The sequence below is a fragment of the Dermacentor albipictus genome, chromosome 6 (assembly GCF_038994185.2).
Source record: "Dermacentor albipictus isolate Rhodes 1998 colony chromosome 6, USDA_Dalb.pri_finalv2, whole genome shotgun sequence".
Taxonomy (NCBI): Eukaryota; Metazoa; Arthropoda; class Arachnida; order Ixodida; family Ixodidae; genus Dermacentor; species Dermacentor albipictus.
Window position 1 is genome coordinate 114,981,246 of NC_091826.1, and position 22,016 is coordinate 115,003,261.

The 22,016-nt window shown below is 44.4% G+C and overlaps 1 long non-coding RNA gene across 2 annotated transcripts; it reads right to left on the reverse strand.

The window, feature by feature from the left end:
• Window positions 1–1,192: 1,192 nt before the first annotated feature.
• LOC135908312 (uncharacterized) lies at window positions 1,193–20,520 on the reverse strand. Of its 2 annotated transcripts, XR_011515376.1 has the most exons (4): window positions 20,061–20,520; window positions 10,274–10,302; window positions 9,058–9,144; window positions 1,193–6,599 (listed from the first exon to the last, which is right to left on the reverse strand). It is a non-coding gene; the product is annotated as an uncharacterized lncRNA (long non-coding RNA). The 2 variants fall into 2 exon arrangements; XR_010566284.1 differs by lacking the exon at window positions 1,193–6,599 and having other exon boundaries at window positions 8,271–9,144.
• Window positions 20,521–22,016: the final 1,496 nt, after the last annotated feature.

A 22,016-nucleotide genomic window follows, 5' to 3' on the forward strand; every position in this document is an offset into this window, starting at 1 on the left:
TGTTTGAAAACATTCATACCGACAGTTACACCATCACTGCGATGCCTTAATTGTGCTTACATTAGCAGTTTGCATAGAGTCAATTCGCATGGATGATAATGTTGTAGCCTGCTGTACGCCACCAGGGACACACTTCAAGGCATTCATCAAAACAATGTTTTTTTTCGTGCTCCTGATATTATGTATCAATGCTGAATAAACAAAATTGAAAATGAATCCACAACTTCTATGTGTTTTATTTACTGCATATCAAAGAAAGGAAGTAACTGCTGACAGCTGAACTGTGGTCAGCAGTGGAAAGATGGGGTTAGGAGGAACATGGACAGGGAGAGGAGTTAAAGGATGTTTACCAATATTGCACGAGTACTAATCGCAAGCGTGTCAATACATTGTAACAGCATGTGAGGAGCAGCGAGAACAGGGACAGTACACGTGATCGCACAAAGCACACTCCAGGCTTGTGAAGAAAGCATTGTTCACGTCTTAAGTATGCATACCCTATATAGCAGTTATCTGTTTCCCAGTCCTGTTTACAAAAAGCCAGCATGAAGCAGAACACGTGGACGTTTTCCATTTTTTGTTCAATATGTGCACATTTGCTAAGGAACTAAGATATGAACAACGGGGAGTATTAGCATAGTATCACCAAAATGCATGTCACTGATGTGACCTCAAAGAAAACGAAGGAAGGGCGTCTGCATTTCTGAAAGCAAAAGCACAGCAGATGATCCTCTCACTGGCTAGTGTTTCGTGCACATGTACTGACATGCCATGCAGTCAACGCTTGTCGAATATTATTAAAAGCCTGCGAGGCTTAAATAGATGTGTCACATAACCCTAAACAGCCTGACTGAGTGTGCGGCAGAACGCACTCTTTTCAATTCGTCATTCAGGCGATCAGGCTGTGACCAGCCGACTAAATGGTGTTGCCTGCCCGAGTCTTCTGCGCGTGATCACACATGTGCTTTATCAGCATACTCTCGTTCACACATGTGAAGAAGCAAATTTTGCATGAAAGTGACCTGGAGCACGTGTGGGTTGCACGATGGTAGGACAAGGACTGGCTCTGTGCCGTCGTGAATGGGCAGATGTCACACTTGAACGGCTTTTCACCTGTGTGCATACGCAGGTGACGATTGTAGGTTCCCACTTGAGTGAAAGCTGCAGAGCAGACGCTGCATTTGAAGGGCTTCTCTCCGCTATGCTTCCGTAAGTGAATATTCAGCACACTTTTGTAATGCGCAACATGTGGGCAGTAGGGGCACTGGTACACTCCACTCTTCGAAGGTTTGTCCTTTCCATCAGCAACATTTCGGTAACTCACAGGTAAGCTTGGCATGAATTGCATGGTTCCGTTACCGTTCATTCCTGCCTCGCTGTCATCCTCCGAACTTGAATGAACAGGTGCTTTGCCGTGGTTCAGTCCACTATTTGTTTCTGAAACAGCGGTGTTTTATAATGAGAAATGCACCCCGCACCGTGGCCACACGAAAACCAATCCAAGGTTTAGCATTACAACTTCTTAAACAAAGACAAAGCAAAGAACAGATTTGCACCAGCATACCATGGCTTTTCAGGAAAAATAGTGAATGCCCTTATCTGTTGTTCGGTTTTGTACTTGTTCAATAGGTTGCTCTGTTATACCTTGAACCTCGCCCTAGAACCAACTAGCTCAATCATTGAAAATACAAAAACAGAATTGCAAAAGTATTGCTCCCACTTTGCTGGCCCTTAATGCATGTTACTACATTATGGGTCAGTGTCCCCTCAGCCGGGGTTGACTTCATCAATGCAAATATAAGGGACCAATGGCGCAGAACCTATGGCTCAGCATGGCCATTGACACCTGCACTATTTCTACCACTCTCAGCTTTTATAACATATTTTAATTGTTCATTGTTGACTTTAAGCAATTAAGAGTAACCGAACAAGGGATGTCTGTGGCTGGAGCTATAACGTTTCAACAAAGGAACTTGTATTTGTTGGAACAACACATTTTGCTCGACAATGACAATGAAAATGCATTCGTAAAAGCAATGCCTATTCTAGGCACAGTAAACGTGAACATTCATCATCCTTGCACTGGATGAAGCAATGCACACTGTAAACATTGGCAATTTTCTCAATATGCACACAGCTTTATTTGTGCAATATAAGACAACAATATCATATATATTATCACTTCTTTTCACAGTTGATCAGAGGCATGCAAGAATTAAACACTTGTGTTGATCGCACCAACAAAATGACAAGGGGAAAAAAAGACATGGGTGATTATTAAGATGCTGCAGTAGCAGTTGCAGCCTTATAATTTATAAAGAATAACAACTTACGACATATATATAAATTTCAAAATAATATCTGCTAACGTTTAAATTCAAAAGTGCTTAGGTGTGAGCTCACAATATTTCTGAATGAGGAACAACAGCTTGGCATAACGTATTGGCAAAATGTGCTCCGTATGAGCACTATCAAACATTTGTAATTTGCACTTCATTATGACTTGCACTAATTACAGCTTGGTATTTGACAAACGAACATTTGCTTTGGTAAAATTAGCAACATGCAGCAAGAATAAGATAGCCAAAATACAGGGATGCTCCAAAAACTATGTGAACAATTTAAGAAGCTATTAAGACTTCAAAAGTAGTGCAATAAAACGAATGACTAAACATGAAGTGGGAACTGCATTATAACAGTGCAATAACATGATCAGAATAAATCATCACCACACATCTGCTAGGGTAAACAATTTTTCTTGGAATATATTGCCTACACATTTTGGTGTTAATCGAAAGCAAATTATTCTTTTTTTATGAACACATTTTTCTGATTAATAGCTCACATTTTTGGGGGGGTCGTACAAGTTAACTCATTTACTACAGTCAAATGTATCCAACCCAGAAATACCTTGACTAATCCGTTAATTACTACAAGCACATATTCGCTAGACATCTGATAAAGGCGAGAAACAGCTACACTGTCATATCTGTGTCCATTATCCTGTATAAAATTTGACTGTAGAGATCTCTGCCTCCTTCAACTGTGTTTCTTTTTTTCACTGCATCACCTTCCCAACTACACTTTTTCATCCTTGTTTGCTAACACACGCTACCATTTTTGCATCTCTTGTCATAAAGGAGAACTTATCATTCTACAGCTCATCATCCAGTCGTTACTCGAGTCACAAGTTTCATTGTTATCCTTCAGGTTGGCCCTATAGGTCAGTACTCGTATAAATACACTCATTCTATGCCCTCTTTCCCGAGGATATCTATCGGTAAGCTGTCATGCATCATCTGAATTTGTCTGCTGTGACCTCCATTTATTCATCCACAGGTCTTCTACTTATGATCTGGACCCCTCACGACTACTGGGCCTTCCTTGTTGCTTTAAGAGGCTGATTACGAATCGTAAATACCTGTTCCCCTGTCAGGCTATTAATAAAGAATGCTTGGCATGTGCAAATATTCTAAACTTTCACATAACAAATTGAATGGTGACCTATTTGATTCGGTTTTCAGATGGAATAGCCACTATTTATGAATGCAAATATGCTTAAAATACTTTTCTAATATTTCTAAATGTCAACTGCACCAAGTTGAACTTAAAATTGAAGTAAAAGTACGGTAATATTTCACCCCCGCAGGCACAGTATAGACATAAAACATAAGAACCTGCATAGTGGAGCAGACTACGTGGCTTAAGCAGCCATACTCTACATGCTATACTCATGCCACACTCTCTCCAGAGTCCTGTGCACGTGAAGCAACCAGTTTTTTGTTCTGCATGCACCATTTGTGCTTTTATTCAACACTTCATAGCATACTACATAATGACAGAAACTTGCCAAGTTTAAAAATACTAGGATGTGAACATTGTTTTACATGAATTGTGATAATGGCTGTTCATTATTAAAAAAACTATTCGATTTCCCTTTTGGCACTACGAGATTCGTATTCAATTTGGTTTGAGAAATCACTATTCGCACATTTCTAAAAGATGCTAAACTCTATAGCTAGTGAATGTCGATGGTTCTATTGGTTCACACACTACACAGTTGTATTATAATGCAACCTGCAAATTCATATATTTATGACTGCACTAGAAAGCACAGTGGAACCTTTTTAAACAAAGTTGTATCCAACAAGTAAATACCTTCGTCAAACAGTGCAAAATGAGACAAAGGATGGCAAAAAAGCCGGGACTAAGACAAGCACTATCGACTTAGAATTCCCAGGATGGCGCCAGTTTCGAGATAGCCACCATCCAACTTGCACAAAATTGCACTGTTGTTTCATTTACTTCTTTACGAAAACACTGTTTTATGCACTGAAGCACAAAGGTAACTGTAATGCCAATGCATTTTGTTGGACTTTTTGAAAATTCACTCTAATTTGATATGCCCTGCATAACTCGCTAGCTACATTTAGCAGATTGAAATAAAATAAATGCTGTAAAGTAATTAAAAAGTTCTTTGTCATAATTATGTGATTTATTCAATTAATCATTTTTATAGATGGGCTGCTTTATCGAGTAACTTATATTAAGGGTCAAAATTGTGCTTTCTTCCACAGGCAACTCTTAAATATTTGGTGCAACTAAAATAACATCCTGTATTTTAGTATACAGACCTGCATTTTGATTTGAGATAAGCTTAAAAGAGGATTTTGTGCTCATGGCTGCTTTAAATCAAACTTCGAAACATGATTTTCTTTTTCTGCATTATCCACTTCACCATCATCATCCATGCTTGGTACCTTGGCTCACTATTATGCAAATCTCACCATCAGAGAAGTGAGCTGCTGCCAAGATTTCGACTGGTTTTTCCACTTGTCGCTGTCTTAAATTCAGGACAAACCAGCCTAACCTATGACTAAGTGACTGATGTGGTCCAGGATATGCGCACATATCGCAAAATCTGATGAGAACGATGCAGCAATGAATGAAGAATGTTGTCTTAATGGAATAATGCAGGTCACTGCGCAGCCCTTCAACTCTTTAAATATAATTTATATATATATATATATAACCGCATGGCAGCATCGGCTGACAATATGGTTTGCGGTGTGCCATGGTGCCCACATGCCAAAGTAGTGAGTAGGCGCATGCACGCAAAGCATCCTCTTCAAACATGATCTGCTTCGCTACATTGGCTAGTCCATTAAGCTGAAGCACTGAGCCATATTCCCACGGAGGTATCAGAAAACAGTGTGTATTTCCTTTCTTCTGAATCACAGTATATTCACTTCGATATATGCCATGCTGCTTCTCCGCTGCCAATACAAGTGTAACAAATCTGCACATGCTTTTGAGCAAGTTTCTTATAGCTGCCATCTTGGCCTAACTCCCAGCTTGACCATTGTCACGTACACAGTGGTTACAAAAAGCAGTCACAATGACAGATGCCCCTACTTTTGCAGGTGCGCTCTATGACATTAAAGTCCCTCCATGACAAGAGAGTGGTTTACAGCAAGACAGGGGCTTAAAGTGATAAGCAGTACTCAAACAAGGAATGTTGTTGCAGCCATCAATTCGAGAAGAGGTCTTGTTTCTGTTTGAGCAATACCTCTTGTCAAAACGTTGGCTTCAGCGACAGTTGCTATTCTACCACTGTTAAATCACTTAAAAGTCCCTCCATGAAGTTTTCTGCCGGCCTCTGTTGGAGGCGCATTAATCAAGGGGTTTTATGTGAGACAACGCTAACCACTGTGTTGGTCAACACTCCCCCGGAATTAAGGCGAGCGGTATTATCGAGTAATAATTTTAGAAGATAGTTTCCCCTTCATGAGAAGGGGCAACTCTGTGCCAAGATAGCGAGCTTGGCACAGCACTAGAAATGCTAAGAGCTATATACGCAAATGCATCTGGCGCGAAATCTCAAGAAAAGGAATCTACGTCCAAAAGTAATCGCCCCAGGAACTTCAAGACTTGTACACAAAGAGCAAAAGAAGGAAGCAAATTAATGCACTGTTGTGCAACATTATGTATCTTAAATATACAAAGTGCCCAAGCATTCTGACTGAGTGACAGAAAAAGAAGGCGCTCCTTTGATTAGTCATTCAGGCTGCCGCCACGTGACTGGGCGGCAGCGCCTTCCTCGGTCTTCTTCTCCACATGGGTGCGCATGTGCTTCAGCAACATGCCCTTGTTGACACACGCGGAAAAGCAAATCTCGCATGTAAATGGTTTGCAACGTGCATGGGTCGCCCGATGGTAGGTCAACGCTTGGCTGTGCGCCGTTGAAAAGGGGCAGACATCACACTTGAATGGCTTTTCACCGGTGTGCGTGCGCACATGACGGTTGTAGGTTCCTGCTTGAGCAAAAGCGGCAGAGCAGAAGCTGCATTTGAAGGGCTTCTCTCCGCTGTGTTTACGCAGATGAATGTTCAACGCGCTCAGGTAATGTGAAATGTGTGGGCAGAGCGGACACTGGAACACTCCCCTTTTCGAAGGTTTTCCCTTTCCACCGGCAACATTTTGTTCGCTCACGGGGATGCTTGGCATGAATTGCGGGCTTTGGCTCCCATCTGTTGCCAGCTCGTTGTCGTCCTCCGAACTCGAGTGAGCCTTGTCGCAACTCGGTCCACTTTTCGTTTCTGCAATAGCAGTGTTTTATCATGAGAAATGTGTATTACACTGTTTCAGAAAGAGATACAACAGAAGAAGCTTTGCTTTTGAAAACAACTGATTCTGGCTAGGTCTTAAATGTATGCCACTAAATTCTGGATCGATCCTGAAAATTAATGGGGATGAACCTCGATGCCACCAATACTATTAGCAATAATGACAATATTTACTGATGCTCTGTGTTACAAAAACAGTAGCTTGTAAGGCAAGAGTGGCAGCTGCCTACAAATTAAACTTCTACAACTTGCTTTTATGCTCTCTTGCAGCCCAGAAGGTGAAGCAAGGCATGCAATGTTTTACCAAACCATCCATCAGTTTATCATTAAAAGAATGATCATTCTTGGTGGAAAGCTGGCATGTTGTACATGCTAGTATGGTAGCACATGCAGAAACTCTAGTATAGGCGATAGCAAGTCATGTTCAATTGGCATTTTAACCTTCGTTGTTTGCATTAACTCTGCAAGACATATATACCTCTCATTTGCAATAAAGTATCCTAGCTGAAACTCACCGCTCGTCTCTGTCCTCCTTCAAGGAGTTGCACTGGAGAACCAACTAGCCCAATCTTTGACTTCAGTAAGTTATGTCTACAATGGGCCTACTCAAGTGCAGTTAATTACTTAACTGTAAAGAAGCATTACATTGAATTCTAGAGGAGCCAATGACTCAACCAGTCTTGTGAACTTGTCTTACGGTGAAATGGTGAAAAGATAAATGCTTAAAAATCCATGACATCACACGTGCACAACACAATAGCAGAGATTTTGGCGCAATGTTCAGAAAACTAATGAGTAGCACTCATTTCTGTGAGTTACACTCAACCTTGTTTCTGCCAAATCAATCAAAACCTAGTTCATAAGAAACACTTTACCAGTCTAATGTAAGACTTGTCGATAAAACTTCATAAATAAGACTTCATGCCACTTTGTCGTATTAATTCTAGTGATATTGTTGTAAGAGGCTTTCAAACACACCATCGCAGGGCATAAGATCCACATGCTATCACCATAAATTAAATTGCAAATATGCCAAAAAGCAATTAGAATGCATCGCTGCATTGAAGGTTTGCCTGCATTTGTAGTGGTGGCACAACCCAGGCCATAGAGCATATGTTCAAGACTACAGCATGCTTACAAACCAACTACACAGCAACTGCATGTCTCACTCTTATGTAAACCATGAGCAGCCAGTCATTTCCTGGCTAGCTTCTTTCTGTCCGTGTTTCAATTTATGTGGATGGTTCAACCAATTCAGATTTTCACATTTCATTTGCTGTTTGTTGTAAACATATATAGTCTAGCACATGTGTGCTTGGCTTTTACCCACTGAAGTCGTGGGTACAGCTTCCATCTTTTTGTCATCCCAATTGTTGCTGTTACAAATTCCTCACTGACAAATAACTTCCAAGAATGTTCTTGAGCTGTCGGTACAACAAAGCCTCTGCCACAAATAGAATACACAAAATGTAGCCAAATCTAGCCAACCATAATTAAAAACCCAGAGAGCAAATCATTAGGTGTAATGAAGTGAAATGAAACAGACAAGTTAGCAGTTCATACTGAAGTGAATCTTCATTTACTAGTAGCTCAACTACAAAAGCTAGCATAAAAAGTCATTGTTTGAAAAACACCACCCATAAATCAACTCTTGTACACACGTGATACAATGCACGAAATCGTCATCTCGAGCAAAGAAATGTCACTGATACAACAAAGCAGGCAATTATATTAATATGCAATCAAGCCGAAATAAATGCCACATTGTCCATTAAATAAGGTGCATTCCGATCTACGTAGGCGAGATGACCATTTTGCACAGTGCAAAAAATCTGCCTATAGCGCTGCAATGCAGACCACCTCACAAGCCTGAAAAAAAGGAGAAACAAATAAAATGCTGTACTTAGGAGATTGATGTTAAGCAAGAAATAATAGAAAATGTTCACATACAATATATATCAATGTGTCACAGCTGTGAAGAAACAACAGATGCTCTATTTGACTACTTTTACTTCGCTGTCCAACAGACGGCCCATCCTTAGTTTATGAAACTTGACAATGCTAAACCATGGCAAGATTCACCACACACACAAAAAAAACTTATTGTATATGTTCCTAGGCCAACCCCAGTGCTTGCAACAGTAATTGTGCAAATAAATTGCTTTCCTAGCCATTGGAAGGGCCCAGAAAGCTTTCTGAAGATATTAAAGAACTAATTACAAGTCACCAGATAGCACAAGTAGTTGTGAGCATACCAGCCAAATATTAATCGACATATGTAAATACAAGACCAAGCACAATCTATGTTTGCCCCATTAAGATGTGCTATGTGCCCACTCCTCACTGCTTCATTTACATATGAAATGGCATATACAAGCCAATTTAAATGAACAAGAGTAGCAGTGAGAAAAGCTAAGCAAACATAAAGTACAAAGAATGTCGCCCTTCAAGTAAAGACGGTTGGCCAATCTTCAGTACAATATGCAACAATATTCTGGGCACTCCTTTGAACAGTGACCTGGAAAAGGAAAATAAAATGCAATGTTATGCTATATTTATCAGCACTAACTGGCAGAGAAGGATACTACAAAACACTACCAGATCCTAAAAAAACATCAAAATTACAGAAAGAAAGAAAAGTATTTTCAGTCAATCTAAGATGCTTGGAAATACCTAGAATTTTACCTCAGCTAAAAAAAAAAGTTTCAGTGCTTAATTCACCAACTTGTCTAATCTAACAAATAAATACAATTTTTAAACAGTGGAAAATTTCTGGACATCTTTAAGTGTCAAATGAGAGCAAGATTGCAGCAATATGTGTAATTTGATCCCCATCCAATATCAAAGCATCCACACAATTTCTTTAAGTGCAAAGCTAAGGAATAATTTATTAACACATTACAGAACTCGAAGTATTGTTTATTCAGTAGAACAAGCAATAGTAAGTATATATGAACTGTATATTATTTAGTTTTTTGTGCTGTAACTGATAATACTCCCGACTGCTTGTAGCACAAGCTACCACCCAGTTCTGTTTCCTGGGCATTGCGTTTTTCCAATTATTGCTGATGAACACACCTATCGTATGATACGTGAGCCGATACCGTTTGCCACAATCGTACTACAGCCCCATTTATTTCCGCTTACGAAGTCCCTCCGACAGTTCTTCGAGTCCTCCGATTGTATACTTATACTCTACCTGTGATTTATTCATTGCACTGAAGAAATAAATGAAATTAAATGCAATACAACACCTGCAACTGGACAGAAACAGTCAGCGTTTCAGATGTTTTGACCAGGAAAAAATATTCAGCAATACAGCTTTCCCTCAAAATATGCACAGCAACCCTCCTAGCAACTTTTGTGTCACTGTACAGTAGATAATCAGATGACAGATGAACCAGCTTTAGAGACAGGTAATACCAACTGTCAAAGAACTGCCTCACATTAGGCAAAAACAGCCACTGGCTTCGCACAGAAAAATAGTCGCACCTTTAGCGAAGGCTTCCTTTGTGTTTTTACACAACTACTGAATGGTCGAAAAATAGCAGCTCCAGTTGAACATGACTTTTCTGGCTAATTCGCTATCTTCTCTGCACTCAAGTTTCGCACCAAGGTGACACTAAGGCAACACGAGGGTAACTTACAGCCACAAGCACATCGAGAAGGCCACATGCTGGAATTACAAATTATTTTTTTAGGAATAAAGCACAAGAAATGAGGTCAAAAGAACATAACAGGGCATGTACCAATTGCCAGTTTTATTCCAAGAAACGGGAACCACTTATAACTGCATTTTTACACGATATCACATAGCAACAGCAATATTTTTTTCATAAACGCTCCAAGTCGCACTTAAAAACATTTCACTTAAGCACAAAGCAACAAAGTGATGATGATGATGACTTGCTCAGAATTTCGTCTTTATATTATATTTGTCTTCATAGACATCCACTTTGTTACCTTCTAAACTACAGCCTGAAATAACCTTCTGCAATGGTGGAAGGTGAAAAAAGAATACAAGCCCTGCTTTTTTAAAACAGCATCAGATCTCAAAATAATCCTTCGCCCAGAAATGTAACTTTGATGCAGAAGGCAATGAATCATTATTAAGCTTTTCGGTATGTCTTCAGAAGCTGCAAAAAATAGAAGCACATAAAACATGGATGAGGCATTGAAGTTAGCCAGAGCCCATTGAGGAATTTTACCGGGCCAATTAACTGGTTTTATTTCATCACTAAAAAGATGCTAAGGCTCCAAAATTCAAACGCTGTCATTGAGCTGACTAAAAGCTCTCTAAATGTGGTGAATTTCTTGCTAAGTTACCAATAATGCCCCTACAGCAGAAGCCAATCAAAAACAAATAAAGCCTTAGTACGCATTAATTACTACTTCAGTAAGTGACCTTCCCGAAAAAGATATTCATTTATCTAGGAGAGACTGTGATGCCTTACTGACCTGTGTCAGCCCAACGATTAGCAATGTGTGATCTTTGTGATGGGCTGTTATGTGTTCTCTATTCCTCATTTTCTTTTTACTTATTCATCTAAAGATGTCTAAGCAGCTAACTCAAGTTCTGTTACACTGATATCTAACTAGAGTTTGTACAGTGATAAGTCTCTACAGTGGCATATGTACCTGACAGATTAACACAAGTGGATGCACGCATATAATGTTCACACCACCATGCAAAAGAAAGCAAGCTCCCCTTCAGCAAGCAAGACACTAACACAATGTTTAGGACCAAAGCTTTCTCATTAGGCATGCTCCAAAATGTTATTGTCTTCTTTCGTTCCATCAACCATGTGTGAATAATAGCAAGTGTGCAATGATAAAGTGGCCAATGATAAATCTTGCATTGCTCATGCTGCCAATCAACACACAAGTTATTATTGCTTGCCCTGTGTTCTCTAATGCTCACACTTTTTGTGCTGTAAGCAATACATACCTCCTCATGGCCATCAGTTGCAATACCATGCTTCAAATGTGTTCTACTACTAATTATTGACTGGTTCCACCTGTCATTCCACATACAAGTGTCCAATCCAACATATCAGTAGCCAGAGGCGCCACGTTATGAATCACTCTACATAGATCAATTCACATCCACAGCTTGCAAAAGAGTTACTGCTTCTACTGGGGTGTACTCTCACTATACCCAAGTCAGACAAGCAAATTTAGTGACACTTCGAGCAAGCACACTTCGCTATGCTGAGTGTCACTTTAGTGACATAGTGCTAGTCAGGAAAACGAAGCGTCATTCAGTATTCATGACAATGACGGTCTATGAAGCCATAGGAGATGATATTTTTCTTGGCATTTTGAGTTTTAGAAATAGTTACCCTCTTATTACGTCAAAGAAATGCTTGTCTATAAGAACCTCCGCCATCAAAAATATAAATACTCTAATTCCATTAACATGTCGATTTGTTTTGTGTCAATACAAGCAAGGAACATATCCAAAACCCACAGGGCCAAATGGCGGAATCCATCGAAAATGAACATTTCAAACTTTTTTGGCTTCAATGGTGTGACAAAGGCACTCATAACATTTGAAATCACGAGAAAGTGGTCTTAGTTGTTACTGCAGACTCTGCTGCGCTAATTTATTCTGTAATTTATTCTAGAAGCATTGCTATCAAGGCTACACACTTCAACGCAGCGATCAGAGTTCCTCGAACGCACTCGCTGGCAAGTGCACTCACCAACATCATCATCATCAGCCTGGTTGCGCCCACTGCAGGGCAAAGGCCTCTCCCATGCTTCTCCAACTACCCCGCTCATGTACCGATTGTGTCCATGCCGTCCCTGAAAACTTCTTAATCTCATCTTCCCACCTAACTTTCTGCCGCCCCTGCTATGCTTCCCTTCCCTTGGAATCCAGTCCGTAACCCTTAATGGATGGATGGATGAAAAACTTTATTAGGGTCCTTTAGGGCGCGCACTAGCGCGCAGCGGGCCGCTCCCACGTCGGGACAGAGAGGCCAAGTCTCTCCGCCGCGTCGCGGGCCCGTTGGACAGCCCATAACTGTTCTTCGAGGTTGGGGCTGTGTAGGACCGCATCCCAACGTGAAGAAGTGTAGTTTTTATCGTTGTGTAACGCGGGACATCGCCAGAGCATGTGAGGTAAACTCGCTAAATCATTGCAGAGTGCACATGCATTTGTTGTTTGAATTTCGGGGTACACCTTGTGAAGAAGTAGGGGGTTTGGGTAAAACCCCGTCTGTAGAAGCCTGAGTGTCAAAGCTTGAGGTCTATTGAGTTTGCAATGTGGGAGGGGGTAGATCCTCCGAGCCAAATAAAAGTGCTTAGTAATTTCGGTGTAGGATAAAGGAGAGTCCCGATTGTCAGTACCCCCAGCGTCAGGCTGCCCGGTAGCTACGCGGTTGATGATCCCTCGCGCAGCTCCGTGTGCCGACTCGTTGAGGTTGGGCGGGGCACCCTCGATCTGTCCCATGTGGGCTGGAAACCAGATCAATGTGTGTGGCTTGATCTCCTTGCTTCCTAGTATCCTTAGGGCCAGCTCGGATATGGTACCTTTGGCAAATGCCCTAACAGCTGATATGGAGTCACTGTAGATTGATGTCCTCTTGTCGTCCAATAAGGCCATCGCTATTGCAGCCTGCTCTGCGATCTCAGAGGACGTCGTCCGAATCGAGATTGCGTTTGTTATTTGCCTTTCATGATCTACGCTAACTACAGCGAAGGCCTGTCCGTCGGCGTAGCGCGCTGCGTCTACGAAACTGTTCTCCGAAGCCCGTTCACGAGCCTTTTCCAGGAGAGCCTTCGCACGCGCCCGACGTCTTCCCACGTTGTGCTCTGGATGGACATTTCGTGGGATCGGGGCGACAATGATGCGGTCCCGCTGCTCTCGAGGGATGCTACAGAACTTTGTTTTGATTACTGTGGGGGGAACGCCCAGCTCCTGTAAGATGTCTTCCAGCTTGTGTGGTAGATAACCTGACGAACTGGACCCTCTCCTGTGCTTCCGCTATTTCCTCTAGCGTGTTATGCATGCCAAGTTGAAGTAAGCGTTCCGTGTGAGTGTATATGGGGAGGCCGAGAGCTCTCTTGATTGCCTTCCTGATTAATGCGTTGAGCTTATCCCGCTCCGATCTTTGCCAGTTGTGCATAGCCGCGACGTAAGTGAAATGACACATTACGAACGCATGTACCAATCTCACGACGTTATCTTCTCCGAGGCCTTGCTGCCGGTTGGCCACTCTTCTGATTAGTCTGATGGCATTGTCCGTCTTCTTAGTGAGTCGCAGCACTGTCTGGTTGTTTGAACCATTCGACTCTACCATCATGCCGAGAATCCGGATAGCATCCACCCTCGGAATATATCCTCCGTCGTTTGTGCGCAGTTTTATGTCGCATTCGGCGAGTGGTTTCCACCCCTTTGGTTTCGGGCCTCTGCGCTTGGGTCGATAAAGTAGCAGTTCCGACTTGTGCGGTGAGCACCGAAGGCCCGTGGACTCAAGGTATCTCTCGGTAGCATCAATCGCCTCTTGCAGGGCCGTCTCTACCTGTCCGTCACTACCTCCCGTACACCAGATGGTAACGTCATCTGCGTATATGGTATGACTGATACCATCGATAGCAGAGAGTGTCCTGGATAGTCCAATCATGACGAGGTTAAAGAGGGTTGGGAATATGACTGCCCCTTGTGGCGTCCCCTTAGACCCCAGCTTGACCATGTCTGAAGTCAGGTCCCCGATCTTAAGTGTGGCTTCTCTATTTGACAGGAAAGATCTCGTGTAGGAATGAAAGTGCTTCCCCAGGTTAAGACTCGAGATTGTGTTCAAAACGAACGAGTGAAGAACGTTATCGAAGGCCTTTTCCAGATCTAGACCTAGTATGGCTCTCGTGTCCCGCGTATTACAGTCAATAATGTGATGCTTGATGAGCTTCATCGCGTCCTGCGTCGAGAGTCCGACCCTGAAGCCGATCATGTTGTGTGGGTAAATGTCGTGGTCCTCCAGGTAGCGTGAAAGCCTGTTTAGGATTGCGTGCTCAGCAACCTTCCCCACGCACGATGTGAGCGAAATTGGGCGGAGGTTATCGAGGCTGGGCGGCTTGCCTGGCTTGGGAATGAGAATGGTGTTGGCCGATTTCCACATTTCCGGGACTTTACCGCTGCTCCATGTTTGGTTAATGATGTCCGTTAGGTATTCGATGAACTTCTCGTCCAGGTTCCGTAAAGCTTTGTTTGTGATCTTGTCCGGACCCGATCTGCCGTTGAGGGCATGGAGCGCCTGCCTGATCTCCTCAATCCCAAAATCTGCGTCGAGCTCAGGGTTGTCGGAGCCTTCGTAGTCAGGGCAAGGTGGTGTAGGGCCCGATGCGACTGACAGGTACTTCTTCACTAGTTGGGATAAAATTTCATTGCTCGAATATTCTCGCTTTGCTATGTGTAGGGTGCGCGCCAGTGTGTTGCGTTGGTTGGTTTTAGTGTTTGTCTCGTCGAGGAGATGCTTTAGGAGGTTCCAGGTGCCCCCGTTGCGCAGCTGCCCGTCGATCGAGTTACACACCTCATCCCATTGTTGTTTAGAGAGGGCTCTGCAGTGTTCCTCTATAGTTCTGTTGACTTCCGATATCTTTTTTCTTAGCCTGCGGTTGAGCCGTTGTCCTTTCCACCTGGCGAGGAGCGACTGCTTGGCCTCCAACAGGTGAGCCAGACGGCTGTCCATCTTTTCCACTGGAAGATCGGTACAAACCTCTTTGGTGGTAGCTTTGATGTCCTGCCTAACCTGTACAACCCATTGTTCGAGGCTAGGCTTCTCCACACTCTCCGTTCGCTCTTCCCTAATTTTGCGAAATTTGTCCCAGTCTGTGTACTGGAACATACGCTGTCTCTTCTGCTCGACTTGGAGGTGCGTGGCCAAGATATAATGGTCGCTACCAAAGTCTACCCCGAGGTTCATCCACTTGACGGCTGCATTGCTCCTGACAAAGGTGAGATCCGGTGTCGTGTCACGGCTCGACGATGTTCCGCATCTGGTGGGGAACGCTGGGTCCGTGACTAGCATCAAGTTTAGGTTTATAGCCTCACGCCAGAGTTCCTCCCCCTTGTTAGTGTTATATGGGTAGCCCCAGGTGTGGTACGGTGCGTTGAAATCACCAGCTATGATCAAAGGGGAGTCGCGCGCTAGTTGCGTGGCCTTGGTGATTAGGGCTTTGAAGCGTTGTCTTGGAGCTTTGGGACTACTGTAGACATTCAGGATGAATATACTTTCGCGGTTAGTTGGGCTAGGAATTATCTCTATCATCATGTATTCGACTTTACTTGCGGTCATGTTAAGGTCGTGAGTGATGTGGGTCAGCTTGTTGCTAATCAGTACGGCGATCCCCCGTCCTTCTTCGTGTTTTGCTACGGGCTTGTAGCCAGACAGCGTGACGTTAGATGTTAATGTTTCTTGTAAAACGATAACATTTGGCTTCTCTGCGTGTGAGCGAATATATTGTTGCAGGGGAGCCCTCTTGGGAAGGAAACCCCTGCAATTCCATTGCCACATTCTGAATGAGCTAGTTTGAGTGGCCATCGTATTGCTCTTGAGGTGCTGTGCTAACCTTTGGAGGGCCGATCGCCCCCGAGCTGTCACTAGTTGATGCTGTTGCTGGGAGTGTAGGAGCTTTAGGTACCAGCACAGGTGTTACAACGTTTTCTAGGAAGGATTCAATTTTGCTGATCCGCTGATTAGTGCGCTCCTCCATGGACGCCATGTTGCTGTGGAAGAGCGAGAACTTTTCATTTATCTGCTTTATGCTGTCACTTAGAGCGGAGAGCAACTCGCGAATCTCCGATTTTGCCCTGCCTGGTGCTCTTTCTTGCTCGTTAGCGATTGCCCTCTTCTTAGCGGGCCTCTCTGTATCGATCACTTCAACCATGGGGACTTCCATTGGCTGAGGAGCTGCCGGTTGCTTATCCGTAGCGGTCTTCTCAACCATGGGGACTTCCATTGGCTGGGGAGTGGCTGGCTGCTTGTCAGCCATGACGGGTTGACTGCGCTTCTTAATTTCGGCAATTTCTGTCATCAGTCGAGCTATCGTGTTCTTCATCATCTCGTTTTCACGCTCAAGTTGCGCTAGTCTGTTGTTACCTCTATCATGCTCTGGCGGTGAGCCCCGCGTTACCTTTCCCGGCGTTCCTCGAACTCGGTCGGCCCAAGTTGGGTAGCACTCGGGTCGGCGATCCCTGGAGCAGGACCTCGAGCAGGACCTGAACCGGACTTGACTGCCTCGGCGCCGGGATCCGGAGCGACCCCTGGAGCGTGATCTGGTCCTGGTTCTGCAACAAGAGCGCCCTCTGGATCGAGAGCGACTCCGTGGGTTCTCTCTGGAGCCAGAGCGTCCCCTGGATCGGGAGCGCCCCCTAGGCTCTTGCGGTGGAAGTTGCTCGAAGTGATTTTTGATGTCGCTGCTATGTGGTGTTGATGAAGCCCCACTTGTTGAAGCTTCCACCGTCGCACTCTCCCATCGCCTCCTTCTGACGATGTACGGGATCCGGAATCGCTCCTTGCACGTTTTGTCCGCCGTAGGGTGTGGGCCCCCGCATAACCCACACTTTGGCGTGCACTGGTGTTGATCGTCCGGGTTGACTGCCCCACATCCTCTGCAGGTGGACTCTTCGGGAGTCGGGCAAACGTCGGCACGATGGCCGAGTTTGCCGCACGCGTAGCAAATATCAACTTGCTTGCGATAAAGAAAGCATTTCACAAGGACTGGGCCATAGCGTACAAAGTTCGGAACCTTGAGTCCGTCGAAAGCAATGATGACTGTGCCTGTGTTCTTAATTCTCTTGACCGCCAAGGCCAGCGGGTTTCTCTCGTTGATGATGTTACGTTCCAGGTCCGATGGACTGTCGTTGAGGTCGATGTGTCTGATTACCCCTTTACACGTGGTGTGGGGGGCGGCCTCGTATGCACTGACTTCAAACATTCTTCCAGCCACATGAATTGCCCTGATTCTTGTGTATTTTGAAGCGTTGTCTCGGTTGGGCGTGCTGGCCACCAGAATGTTTTGTAGTATGTTAGGACAAATGATGTCCGAGCTTATTTGCGTAGGGGTAAGACCCGCCGCTTCCACGATCGCCTTGCCGATCACGGTCGGTCCTGTCTTGGCAATATTCAGCCCTCCGCGGGGCCGTATGATAATTTTGGCATGTTCCTTGGGCATGGGAGGCATCCGTGACGCCCTGATGATTTTGCTTTTGAGCTTATCTCCATTTTCCTGAGTTCTGAATGACGCGCCAGCGTTACGCCTATTCCCCCATATGCCGCTGCTAGGCCGGTTGGCAGAGTCCGCCTTGGCGGACATACGCTTCGAAACTGCCGACTGCCATCCAAATTCTGCTGAAAATTCTTCAGGAGGAAGATCCTCCCCGTCAACCGTCATTTGCATAGTTACTGAGATCTCAGAATTCTTGCTCCAGCTACACTTGGTGACGCCAATGGGCGCTACGCCGGGCTAGGCTTGTCGTTAGGGCCAGAAAGGCGGTGACGTAGGCCGAGCACAAAAACGTTCATAAAATGGAAGAGGCCACCCACCGGAGAAAGTCCGATATCGATGTGATCCTCTTCCCCTTAGACGTGCGTTGGTCACAACATGATGGAGATTGGAGGCAAAAATCTTGCCAAAATCAGTCAAGAGAGCAGGAGCCGAGATGGAACCCTAGCGCTTGCGACCGTCGTCTTCTTCTTCTTCGTAACCCTTAATGACCATAGGTTATCTACCCTCCTCATTACATGTCCGGCCCATGCCAATTTCTTTTTCTTGATTTCAACTAAGATGTCATTAACTCGCCTTTGTTCCCTCACCTAATCTGCTCTTTTCTTATCCCTCAACCTTACACCCATCCCTCTTCTTTCCATAGTTTGTTGCGTTGTCCTCAATTTTAAGTAGAACCCTTTTCGTAAGCCTCCAGGTTTCTGCCCCGTAGGTGCCTACTGGTAAGGCACAGCTATTATACACTTTTCCCTTGAGGGATAATGGCAACTTGCTGTTCATGATCTGAGAATGCCTGCCAAATGCACCCCAGCACATTCTTATTCTGATTATTTCTGTCTCATGATCCGGATCCGCCGTCACTACCTGCCCTGAGTAGATGTATTCCTTTACCACTTCCAGTGCCTCGCTACCTGTTGTAAATTGCTGTTCTCTGCCGAGACTGTTATACATTACTTTAGTTTTCTGCAGATTATTTTTTAGACCCACTCTTCTGCTTTGCCTCTCCAGGTCAGTGAGCATGCATTGCAGTTGGTCCCCTGAGTTACTAAGCAAGGCAATATCATCAGCGAATCGCAAGTTACTAAGATATTCTCCATTAACTTTTATCTCTAATTCTCCCCAAACTAGGTCTCTGAATACCTCCTGTAAACACGCTGCGAATAACATTGGAGAGATCGTATCTCCCTGCCTGACGCCTTCCTTTATTGGGATTTTGTTGCTTTCTTTATGGAGGACTACGGTGGCTGTGGAGCCGCTATAGATATCTTTCAGTATCTTTATATACGGCTCGTCTACACCCCTATTCCGTAATGCCTCCATGATTGCTGAGGTTTCGACAAAATCAAATGCTTTCTCGTAATCAATGAAAGCTATATATAAGGGTTGGTTATATTCCGCACATTTCTCTATCACCTGATTGATAGTGTGAATGTCATCTATTGTTGAGTAGCCTCTACGAAATCCTGCCAGGTCCTTTGCTTGACAGAAGTCTAAGGTGTTCCTGATTCTATTTGCGATTACCTTAGTAAATAGTTTGTAGGCAACTGACAGTAAGCTGATCGGTCTATAATTTTTCAAGTCTTTGGTGTCCCCTTTCTTATGGATTAGGATTATGTTAGCGTTGTTCCACGATTACGGTACGCTCGAGGTCATGAGGCATTGCACATACAGGGTGGCCAGTTTCTCTAGAACAATCTGCCCACCATCTTCGAGAAATATGCTGTTACCCGATTCTCCCCAGCTGCCTTCCCCCTTTGCATAGCTCCCAAGGCTTTCTTTACTTCTCCCGGCATTACTTGTGGGATTTCAAATTCCTCTAGACTATTCCCTCTTCCATTATCGTCATGGGTGCCACTGGTACTGTGTACTGTGTAGATCTCTATAGAACTCCTCAGCCGCCTAATCTGTCTCATCCATATTAGTAATGATATTGCCGGCTTTGTCTTTTAACGCATACATCTGATTCTTACCAATTCAAGTGTCACTAAGCATTTCCGCCAGACTGCCTGCGAGTGACACTAAACGTCGAAGTGCACACGCTCGAAGTGTCAACACACCCTTATAAAATTAGGTCGTCTGGTTTTGCTCAACCAGTGAAATCTCCGAAAGTGACCGTCCGAGAATACATGCCCTGAAGTCTACAAATGGAAATTGTATCCACTACACACAACTAAACGCCGACGTCAGAAGCGCGGGCTATCTCACCGTGGCATCCAATCTGTCACACAAGCGCACTGGTGCCGTGATCTCTACAACACATACACACACACGACAGAAGCAGCACTTCACTGCACGATCCCTTGATTTTTCGGACGCAAGGCTTGAAGCGAAGTGCGCCTGCACACTCTAAAGTTCTCGGTAGCTACGCACGTAGAAGCACGCCTCGTAAACACAAATTTCAGAACTCATCACTGGTTCGTAGCACGAGCTATTGTCGACCGCAATGAAGAACATGTGCCCGAGAAGGAAACGTCGCTTGATTGGTGGCAAATTGCAGGGTCTTCAAAACCGTGCCTGAACAGATGCCAGCAGCTAGAAGGGAATGCACTTGCGCGCAAACTAAGCAAAAGTACGAAACGACAACAAGAGTTCCGAAATCAGTATTCAAACATTACACAGGTGTTTAGAATCAGATGCAACAAACTACCGAACATTTACTGCGACACTGACGCCACTGACGCAAGCCGACAGCGGTGCGACAGTATCGTAGGTTCATCCATCGATGCTTCAAGTCAATGCCGCTGTATGGCAGCAGCATTCAGACGCGGCAAATTTGAACAAATAACTTATAATGCTACGATTTGTAAGCATTTAACGCTCTCTACCTAAGTCCTTTGCATGGTGGGGGCCAGAGCAAGTACAATTTTACTAGAAAACTCTATCGCAGAGCACGATTTGTGAATGTAGAAGGGCACCTCATCATTTGCCAAAGCGGTGCTTGGCCAAGGATGCCGTGCGCAGTGGAATGGCAGTGGTGCGCAGTTAAAACCCATAAATTATCTAAAAGTAACGAAATCGCCTCTCTCTTCCTCCTGTGCTGGCGCTCCTTCTCTCGGCTCCTCCCGGGCGCCGACGGTGGCGACACCTCGTCCGGCTACAGCTAGCCAAGGAGGCGTTGATCTAGCAGACGCTGTTCGCCCCTTTGGCGCGCAGTGCACTGCGCGCCTGAAGGTTTTGTTTTTTGCGTTTATGACAGGAGAGGTTCATAAATGAGCTACTGCAATAACTGCCAGTATCCACGTTGCACTGCTTTATCGAAGCTCCTTCCACTGCGATCACTTAGAATGCGGTGTCAACGGTGGAGCTGGTGTGCTCAAGCGAGTTAACGGAGTTTTTTTTTTTTTTTTTTCTAGAACGGCGCCCTTTGATCAGCTTAACTTAAACTTCAACGCCGTCGAGAGAAATCGGAACAACATACGCTTTGTATGTGGATATTTACCTTCTACTTTTTTGAATAGCAAGCGTGGGGTCTAAGCTCGAACCGATGGTGGTGTACTACTTCCATCTGCCAGAGGCGCGTTTTCTCGTACTACAAAAAGGCTTGGTAATGCAACGGGCCTTAATTTCTTGCTGCCGTAATTCCGAAGGATTTAATTGGCTTTCAAATTGGTCTTCGGCGAGGTGATCCTAATATGAATAAACTGAGATTTAGTAGGGTACAACTTTTTGAGAAATGATACCAGGCGCAGAAGAAAAATATACACCCTGACAGTTCACAAATAATTTGGAAAAGAACTGTTGATATGTCAGCCCGCCGTGTGCGTGGCCATAACAATTTTATCAACGTCGAACGTTGAAAATGGGATGGGTCATTGTCCGCCCCTTTGTTAGAGGTTTCTTTTACGAGATCTATCCACGTTAAAAATGTTTCAACTAGCTTAGATTTGCACAACTTTGAAACCAATTTATTTTCGGCTGTGTTAAGCGGATGTCTGTATTATGATTTGTTATGCGCGCAGATATGGCGTACTCAAGATATTGGGAGCGCGCTCCACCTCTAGAAAAGTTGGCGCCACCGTCGGCGTGACATGAGGAATCACGTGGACACAACGGCCGCGTCGGCTGCTTCGCAAGCGCCGAAGCGAGTTGAAAACGAAAGTTCGAAGTCCCAGTTCCGCTGCGGTTCTGATTACGTGGTGAGGTTTTACCGTCTTGGGTGTC